General features: G+C 30.3%; 1 long non-coding RNA gene across 1 annotated transcript in view; it reads right to left on the minus strand.

The window, feature by feature from the left end:
- LOC107628405 overlaps positions 1–457 on the minus strand; it is a 1,992-nt gene extending 1,535 nt beyond the window's left edge. The window contains exon 1 of the long non-coding RNA XR_001617767.2: positions 152–457. This is a non-coding gene — a long non-coding RNA (uncharacterized LOC107628405). The remainder of the gene's footprint in view (positions 1–151) is intronic.

The following is a 10,216-nucleotide window of genomic DNA, read 5'->3' on the forward strand; positions in this document are numbered from 1 at the left end:
TTAGAACATTAAGAATAAAACAAAAAATGTTCAATAATAACTTTGATATAAATAAAAAATATTAAGAATAAAATTTAATAAAATTAAATATAAAATATATTAAAAAAAATCACAAATATTATAAACAGAAATTATAATATGAGGACTTTACCATCAATTTTATTATTGTTATCAAGAAATTCTGCATGCTTATTTGTTGTTGTAGCATCTGTATTATCGACATTTGCTTCTGGAATAGTTCTGGCTGCCACAGATGCCATGATTATGAGGCATAAGAAAGCGAAAACCAAAGCTTCTTTTCTCGCCATTTTCACTTGAAAATTCTCTTTTCTCTCAACTTTGTTCTTTTTTTTTTTTTTTTTTATTTTCACAATTTCTTTTCTCTGTAAACCTTTAGTATTTATAGTATGACCATCCAATATAAAACTTCTTTAGCGTATTCAACTATTTGGTGAGAAAGTTTTATAGAATGTTTGACTAATGTGGTAACATATGGTAACGTATCACATAATAATGGTACAAATAAATTTTCTGATTTGTTTCCATATAATTATTATTGTTATTAAATGCTTTTTAGTTTTTATAAGGAGCCGTGATGATATGAGGTAACTGGTGAGCGCACAAAGTGAACTATTAAATATACTTTTTATTTGGGACTATTATGTTATAATTATCACTATTAAATTTGTTCTTATCGTCAATAGTATACGTGTTTTGACCTCTTTCATGAGTTACCATTGAAATGAATCCTATCTTTATCCATAAGATTAAAAGAGAAAGAAAGATTTATTTATTTAATTTAGTATGTATTTTGATCCGATTAATATTTGTAAATGAATATTGATATGATATTTTATTAAAATTAATTTTCATTAAAATTGGATGTCAATGTTAATATAGTTTGTGTTTAGATATCTTTTGTCAAATATAATTATAAAAAAATAAATATTATTTGGATGATATTATCCAAAATTATATTAAAATACAAAATTTTTAAAAAGAAAGTGAAAATTTAATTACCAACAAACTATAATTCAAATGACATAGGTTTAATTTGGTAAAATTTTTATTTTTTAAAAATAATTTATAAAAATTAATTTTTATAAATTATTTTTAAAAAATAAAAATTTTACCAAATTAAACCTATGTCATTTGAATTATAGTTTGTTGGTAATTAAATTTTCACTTTCTTTTTAAAAATTTTGTATTTTAATATAATTTTGGATAATATCATCCAAATAATATTTATTTTTTTGTATTTATATATTTTATATTTAATTTTATTAATAAATGGCAACAGAATTTTTTATTCTTAAATAATTAAATATAAAACATATAAATACAAAAAAATAAATATTATTTGGATGATATTATCCAAAATTATATTAAAATACAAAATTTTTAAAAAGAAAGTGAAAATTTAATTACCAACAAACTATAATTCAAATGACATAGGTTTAATTTGGTAAAATTTTTATTTTTTAAAAATAATTTATAAAAATTAATTTTTATAAATTATTTTTAAAAAATAAAAATTTTACCAAATTAAACCTATGTCATTTGAATTATAGTTTGTTGGTAATTAAATTTTCACTTTCTTTTTAAAAATTTTGTATTTTAATATAATTTTGGATAATATCATCCAAATAATATTTATTTTTTTGTATTTATATATTTTATATTTAATTTTATTAATAAATGGCAACAGAATTTTTTATTCTTAAATAATTAAATATAAAACATATAAATACAAAAAAATAAATATTATTTGGATGATATTATCCAAAATTATATTAAAATACAAAATTTTTAAAAAGAAAGTGAAAATTTAATTACCAACAAACTATAATTCAAATGACATAGGTTTAATTTGGTAAAATTTTTATTTTTTAAAAATAATTTATAAAAATTAATTTTTATAAATTATTTTTAAAAAATAAAAATTTTACCAAATTAAACCTATGTCATTTGAATTATAGTTTGTTGGTAATTAAATTTTCACTTTCTTTTTAAAAATTTTGTATTTTAATATAATTTTGGATAATATCATCCAAATAATATTTATTTTTTTGTATTTATATATTTTATATTTTTATGTTACCGTTTAAAATTTTATTTTAATATAATTTTTTAATATTATAAAAATTTATTGTATAATAATTAATCTTATTGAATAAAAAATATTTATATTTTTGTATTTATATGTTTTATATTTAATTATTTAAGAATAAAAAATTCTGTTGCCATTTAAAATATTGCGTATTAAAGTATTGTCATTTAAAACATTTATTTATGTACTAGGATATTCTATATTTATTAGAGTTCATTAATGCTCTTCTTTCATATTAGCCTTTAATTTTTATCTAATTAAATCTAATGATCTATATAAATGTGGCGCATCTAATTATATGCTCATCTTTAGACATACCCAAAAGAAGTTGTAGTATTTATGTTTGGTAAATTAAATTAAAAATAGCTTTCAATAAACATACACAAGCAACAAGCGTTTGGTAAAATAGTTTTTAAAATTTAAAAATACTATAATAGACATAAATACAAGTATTAAATTTGAAAATTAGTTAATATATAAGGTTATATTAGAATTTTAAATTTTGAAAAGTACAAGCCAACTTTAAAAAACTTTATCTTAGATGCTTTTAAAAGTACTCGATCTTTTAAAAGTTACAAATACAAGCACAAGGTCTTTTTGATTTATTAAATACAAAATGAAAAGTTTGAGCTTTTAAAAAATACAAATACCTCTTCAAAAAACTTTACTAAACTAAACTATAATCTTTCCATACTCATCTAAAAGATCATGAATCTAAGTCTCACTCTTAATTTTATAAAAAAAATAATAATAACTCAATTAATATACCACTCCTTAATACAAAAGCTTAGAACAAGTAACTAATTAACATCTTATTACTGTTTCAATATAATTCTCAAGAATAAAAAAGTAAAAAAAATTATTGTTTCTACTAAAAGTAAATTTACAATAAAATTCAATTCACAATAAATTAAATTAATATTATTCAAATACAATTATATTTTTTCGAAACAACTTTAATGTGTGTTGGGAGATAAACACGGTAGACACATGAGAGGATGAGACTCAAATTTTCATGCTAAAGAATGGATGTTTGAGTCCTCTTTAATGGATAATATTAAAACTTATTAAATTGGAATAAATTTAATATTGGATCATAAAATTTCTTAGTGATCTTCTCACATATATATGCGTTGTATCTCGAGTTAAACTCAAAATGGCCTTTGAGATTGGCTCGTCACTAAAATCATTTCTGAGATTTTAATTGTATCAATTATGTCTTTGAGATTGACAAAAATACATTACGTTAATTTCTGACCAATTTTTTGTTAATAGAGTGATAACATAGCATGATGACGTGGGCTGTTATTGACATGTATCACTGATAAACCACTATTTTATGGTTTATCTTGTGCTCAATTGAGTGGATTTTATCAACTCTTTACCCACTTATTCATACTATTTGCATGGTTTTATATTTGCCTTCCTAATTATGTGCTTTGATTGAAAACATGCTTATTTGGCCTTAAGTTCCCTATGTTTAAATCCTCTCTTATTACCATTAGATGCCTTGATATGTGTGTTAAGTGATTTCAGAGATTACAGGACAGGAATGGCTCAGAGGATAGAAAGAAAGCATGTAAAAGTGGAAGGAATACAAGAAGTTGGAGAAACTGCTAAGCTGTCCAGCCTGACCTCTTCGCACTCAAACGGCTATAACTTTAGCTACAGAGGTCCAAACAACGCGGTTCTAGTTGCGTTGAAAAGCTAACGTCCGGAGTTTCGATTTGATATATAATTTGACATAGCTACCTTGAAGTTAGGCGACACGAACGCGTGAATGACGCGCCCGTGTCGCATCTGCGAACTTCAATCCGCGCGGACGCGTGGACGACGCCTTCGCGTCACTTGCCCACGACCTGAACGTAACAGAAATCGCAGGGAGCGATTTCTGGGCTGCTTTTGACCCCGTTTTCAGCCCAGAAAACACAGATTAGAGGCTATAAAGTGGGGGAATGCATCCATTCATAATCATGCTTTCATATTCACAATTTTAGGATTAGATGTAGTTTTAGAGAGAGAGGTTCTCTCCTCTCTCTTAGGATTTAGAATTAGGATTCTTTTCACTTTATGATTATTTTATTTTTTGCGATCACAGGTTCAATGTTCCTTTTATTTATTTTTCTAATTTAATTTATGAACTTCCATGTTAGATTTGATTTCTTTGAATTAATGTTATTTGAGGTATTTTCAGTTTATTATTGCTTTCATTTATTCATGTTACTGTTGCTTCCAATTTGAAGACATTTTTATTCCAGTAGATTTACTTTTCCCTTTTGGTCTTGGTTAAGAAATCAGTAACTCAGGAGTTATCAAACTCAACATGATTGATAATTGTTATCTTTGCTAATTGAATTGAACTTCAATAATCCCAATCTTTCCTTAGGGATTAACTAGGATTTGAAGATCAAACTAATTAGTCACTTGACTTTTCTTTACTTTAAGTAAAGGCTAACTAAGTGGAATTAAGATTCAATCTTCATCATCATTGATAAGGATAACTAGGATAGGATTTCTAATTTCTCATACCTTGCCAAAAGTTTATTTTACAGTTATTTATTTACTCTACAGTCTCACTTATTTCAATTGCAATTTAAATTACTTGTTCCTCATCTTCACAACCCCAATTTACAATCCTCATAACCAATAATAAGAACATACTTCCCTGCAATTCCTTGAGAAGACGACCTGAGGTTTAAATACTCGGTTATCAATTTTAAAGGGGTTTGTTACTTGTGACAACCAAAACGTTTGTAAGAAAGGTTGATTGTTTGGTTTAGTAACTATACTTGCAACGAGAGTTTACTATAACCTCTAAACCATCAATCTTCCAGCTCTTTCAAAATGGCGCCGTTGCCGGGGAATTGCAAACGTGTGCCTTATTATTGGTTATTGTAAATATTTGCTTTTTGCTTGTTTATTTGTTTTTATTTTTGTTTTTGTTTTTTTGCTTTTTTTTTTAAATTAAGAGGTTATTGGTTTTTATTTAGTTATTAAAATTTTTTTTTTAAAATTTGTTCTTCGTGTTCATCTTGACCTTCGAGTTGTTCTTAGTTGTTTTCTTCGTTTTGATCTAAAAATTTTAAGTTTGGTATCATTTTATTGTTTTTAATTGGATTTTCGAATTTTTCTTTTAAAAATTCAGATTTTTTTAAATTTTTTTTATCTTATCTTATTTCAAAATCAAATTTCAAATTTCAATATTTAAATTCCAAAATTTAAATTTCAAAATTCAAATTTAAAATTTTAAAAATCAAACCTTTTCAAAATTTAAATCTTTTTCAAAACTTTATCTTATATTGTTGACTTTTTCAAAATTCAAATTTTAAAATTCAAATTTCAAAAATTTAAATTTCAAAATTTAATTTTCAAATTCAAAATTTAAATAACCTTTTAATTTGAATTTGTTTTTATTTTCGTTTTTAATTTTTATCTGTTACTATGAACTCTCACCCCCATCGCTATGAGCCTGGTTACAATTATGTTGTAGGAAGAAGAAATTACAATGAGAACAGGCATCAAGATTGGAACAATCAAAGATAGGAGGAGCCACAAGGATTTGATCAACCCTCTTGGCGACAACCACCTCCAATGGACTATCAACAACCACCACCATATGCCTATGAACCCTTTTCTCAACATGACTTTGGACCACCATACTCACAAGCCCCTTTCCACCAATCACCTCCATATGACCCTAAATCATATCCACCATACCAACTACATTATGAGCCAAATGAACCATACATAGATCCACCCCAACCTCCATTGGATAACAATACACTCATCTCTAACATCATTGGTCTCACTTCTACACTCCAAAATCTTATATCCCGCATGAACCAACCTTCTACCTCCAATATTCAACCCTCAAGCTCTAGTGCACTTCCTTTTCAACCACATAATGATCTTTTCATTTCATCACCACCCTCCATGGGAGAGCACCGACATCCATCAATCCAAGAGCAAGATGATCCCAATTATGCTATTGATATGAAACAGGAAAGAAGGAATCATTTTCGCGAATCCATACTTCATAAGGAGCTAGAGGAGGCCCTATGGGTAAAGGTAGGAGAGACCCTTGAAGATGAAAGAGTAGTTAAAAGGAGTTGTCATAGAAAGAAAATCATCGAGGATGAGTACGATTTTATACTTAAACAACTGGACAAAGCAGCAATTATTAAAAAGGAAGAAGTGGTTGCAAACTTAAGAGATGTTGTACCTCCATTGGAAAGTCCAGTCACAGAGCCTCCTTCCACGATGTTTGATGTTGATGCTGAGGAGGGTGTACAACCTCTAAGGCATATCATAGTTGAAGACTTGGAAGAGGTTGATCAAGAGATGGAGACTAAAAAAGCAGAAGCACAACCTCCCATGCCCTTGGTAAGCAATGAAGAAGAGAAGATTGAATTGGAAGAAAGCTACCAAGAGGAAGAGGTTGAAATTGAAGAAGCTTACAAGGAGGTGGAAGTTGTCAAAGAGCACAAGGGAATGGAGCTTGAAATCACCTTGCCAAAGTTATTGGAGACTCCTCCCCATAAGTTGCCATCATCCTTCACAATATTCAAGTGGGTAAAATTCATATCCCTTAGCTTTCTAATTCCACTTGAATATGGGCTACTGGAGACGGATGGTCAACTTAGAGCTCTTTGTGGCATTAAGAGTAAGAGGAAAATGGTCAGTAGTAAGAATTGTCCTGCAAGGTTCATTATGGTTGGAAGCTTTAAGTTTAAATGCAAAGGTTGGTGTAAAGCTCAATTGAATGGATCTAGGAAGCTGTTTGGTAGCTGCAGTGAGAATTCAAATTACTTATCACCCGGCTGGAAAAATACAGATCCCGACAAAAATGGGTGTAAAAGCAAGATTTGGGATCCTGGAATCTGCTCTGACATTTGTCACCCAGAGAGCCTAAGAATCTATTTGAAGCTTCTTAAAGGCTTTACATGCCTAGTTTGGGACTCTGGAGGTTACTGGAGATACAAACATTGGTGGAGATTCCTGGATGAGTTCAAGCACAAGCCACCAGAACAGGGAGCTCACCAAATGTCCAACTTAAGGACTTTAACTAAAAGTGCTAGGTGGGAGACAACCCACCATGGTATGATCGTTCCTTTTTCATTTTTATTTAGTTTTATTTGTTTTCGAGTTTTATTTTATTTTATTGAACCTGGAGTTTTGCATAACATTCATATTAGCATTGCATTCTGCATATTGCATTATAAAAAAAAAAAGCATGCACGCGACGCGGCAGCGTCACTGACGCGTCCGCGTCGCCAGTGCATTGGGAAGAAAAAAATCGAACATCGCGTGACTGGAGGCGTGCCTTTGGCACAAATTGATCCACGTGACTGTGTCGCTGACGCGTCCGCGTCATGTGGGAACTTTGGCCTCCCACGCGACCGCGTCACTCACGCAGCCGCGTGACATGAAAATCGACGTGAAAAAGGTGCATAGCCGAAAGTTATGCTGGAGTGGTGCTGGACTGGTGCTGAACGCCCAGCCTTACCATGCGGACGCATGGCTCACGCGTCCGCGTCACGTCCCTATCATGATCACTCACGCGATCGCGTCGACCACGCGACCGCATCACCCTGATATTTGGCAATAATGCATTTTGAACAGAGAGTTGTGCGAGCGCGAGGCTGCCCTCGCGCCAGTAGCACAAAATCCGTCACGCGTCCGCGTGACCGACGCGACCGGGTCGATTAATTTAAGCGCAAGTCGCGCGACCGCGTCCCCACGCGTCCGCGTCGCTTGCGCCGCACAGCTTATCCAAATCAGCCAATTATCTTATCTTTTCTTTCCCAATCCTAATTTCTTCTATCTTTTCTCATTTCTTCTTTCTTTCTTACTTTATTTCTTTCCCTTCTCATTCTTCTTATCTTTTATTTTATTTATTTGCATACTTTCATTCATTGTATTTTAATTTTGTATATTTTTATTTTCTTTTCTAAATTTATTATTTTACCATTGGTGTTCAAATGTTCTTATTCAACTGTTATATCTTTTCTGGTATTATCTTAGTGCTTATGACTTGTTTTATTCTGATTGGGTAACATTATTTAAATCAATGCTAATCTTTTATGATACTTGTACTTCTCTTGCATTGATATGAATTTATACTATCTTGCATTACCCACATTTTCCTCTCCTTTGTTGCAAATTTTGTACCACTAGTATGCAATGTGCTTATATTGTTTTCTCACGTACATGTTGAAGCTTCCATGTAAATGAGACCCTTATCATTTGGCATTAACCCAACCATACTTCATTTATTTTCTTATCTTTATTATTGGGTTACCTTTCTTCCCTTTTTCTTTCAGGATGGCCACCAGGAAGAGAACCAGAAGACGTTTACATGGGGAGACAGACAAGTCCATCTGTAAAATCTTCGGAGAAAAGCGCCAGTTGGAATAGCCCGTCCACCTGCACATCTTAGCATGCACCGAGGATGGTGCAATCTTTAAGTGTGGGGAGGTCGATACCGACTTCCAGGGGTTAGTCACTTCATATTTTAGCACCAATGTTTAATTTTCTTTGTTAAATTAGTTGTTGCATTTGCATATTTGTTTGATTTTATGCATCTAGTTACTACTTGGTTAAAGTAATAAAATTCTTTTAAGACCCTATCTTTGAAAATTTTCACTAATTTAAATTGAAAAAAATTTTATGTTAAAATTTGTTTGAAGTTGTATTTGGAACATGGTTTTTGAGCCAAAGAACACACAACCTGTGAGATTTTGAGCTTATTTACATGGTTACATTATTTAACCATAAATTTTTATTCTTGTGTGTTTTCTTCACTATGATTGCAATCTTTGCTTTGTTCCATTCTATATGTCCAATATTTAGTGTATTTACATGTTTGCATATGATTGAGGCCATTGTTTGATTTTAACTCACTTATCCCAAATAAGCCTACCCTTTACATCACCCTTGTTAGCCACCTTGAGCCTTTTAATCCCATTCATTCTATATTTTATCACATCACTAGCCTTAAGCAGAAAAACAAATTAAATACCCCAATTGAATCTTTAGTTAGCTTAAGATAGAGAGTGTGCATCAACTAAGTGTGAGGAAATTGTGGGAACATGGGTTAATAAGGGAATGTATCATGTTTCTAAAATATTGAGAATTTGGGAACCTACTCATGAAAAAAAACCAAAATAGAAAAATAATGGAAAATCCATGTGCATTGATAAGTTATGTTTATTTCTCTACAAAAAAAAAAAAGAGAGAGAGAGAAAAATTCAAAAATATTCAATAAATAAGTAAATAAATAAGGGGACAAAATTACCCCAATGCTAAGTTAATAAAAAGATCAATGCACATGTGATAAAAGTAAAGAAATATCAAAATTTTGGTACATAAGTATGGAAATCATATAAAAGTGGGAATTATGGGTAGCTAGGCATGAATTTAAAAGTATATAGAGTATATGTATATTAGGTAAGAGCTTAGGCTAATTAAAGATTCATATTATAGCTCACTTGGTCATACATATATCCTCACCCTTACCTTAGCCCCATTACAACCTTGAAAAGACCTCATGATGTTTGCATTAGTATGCTAAATATTTGTTGATTGGTTAGATGAAGAACAAAGTTTAGAAGGCATGATTAGAGAATAATAGAGTGATTAACCCTAGACACTTGAGAGATTAGAGTGATATACATTACCAGTAAGGGTTCAATGCTTGATTCTATGTTCCCTGCTTTCATGAGCTATCTTCTTACAAGTTTACTTGTCTTTTATTGTATAATTTGAATTAGTGAAAATTGGTTTGTATTTGTCTTGGAGAATTTGTTTGCTTTTAACCAAGTAGGTAGAAACATTTTGCATGTAGTTGCATTCATATAAGATAGGTTGCATTTCATACATTCTACCATTCCTCTTCACTTCTTTTATAGCTTCTCTTGAGTTTAGCATGAGGACATGCTAATATTTAAGTGTGGGGAGGTTGATAAACCACTATTTTATGGTTTATCTTGTGCTCAATTGAGTGAATTTTATCAACTCTTTACCCACTTATTCATACTATTTGCATGGTTTTACATTTGCCTTCCTAATTATGTGCTTTGATTGAAAACATGCTTCTTTGGCCTT

The sequence above is a fragment of the Arachis ipaensis genome, chromosome B02 (genome assembly GCF_000816755.2).
Source record: "Arachis ipaensis cultivar K30076 chromosome B02, Araip1.1, whole genome shotgun sequence".
NCBI lineage: Eukaryota > Viridiplantae > Streptophyta > Magnoliopsida > Fabales > Fabaceae > Arachis > Arachis ipaensis.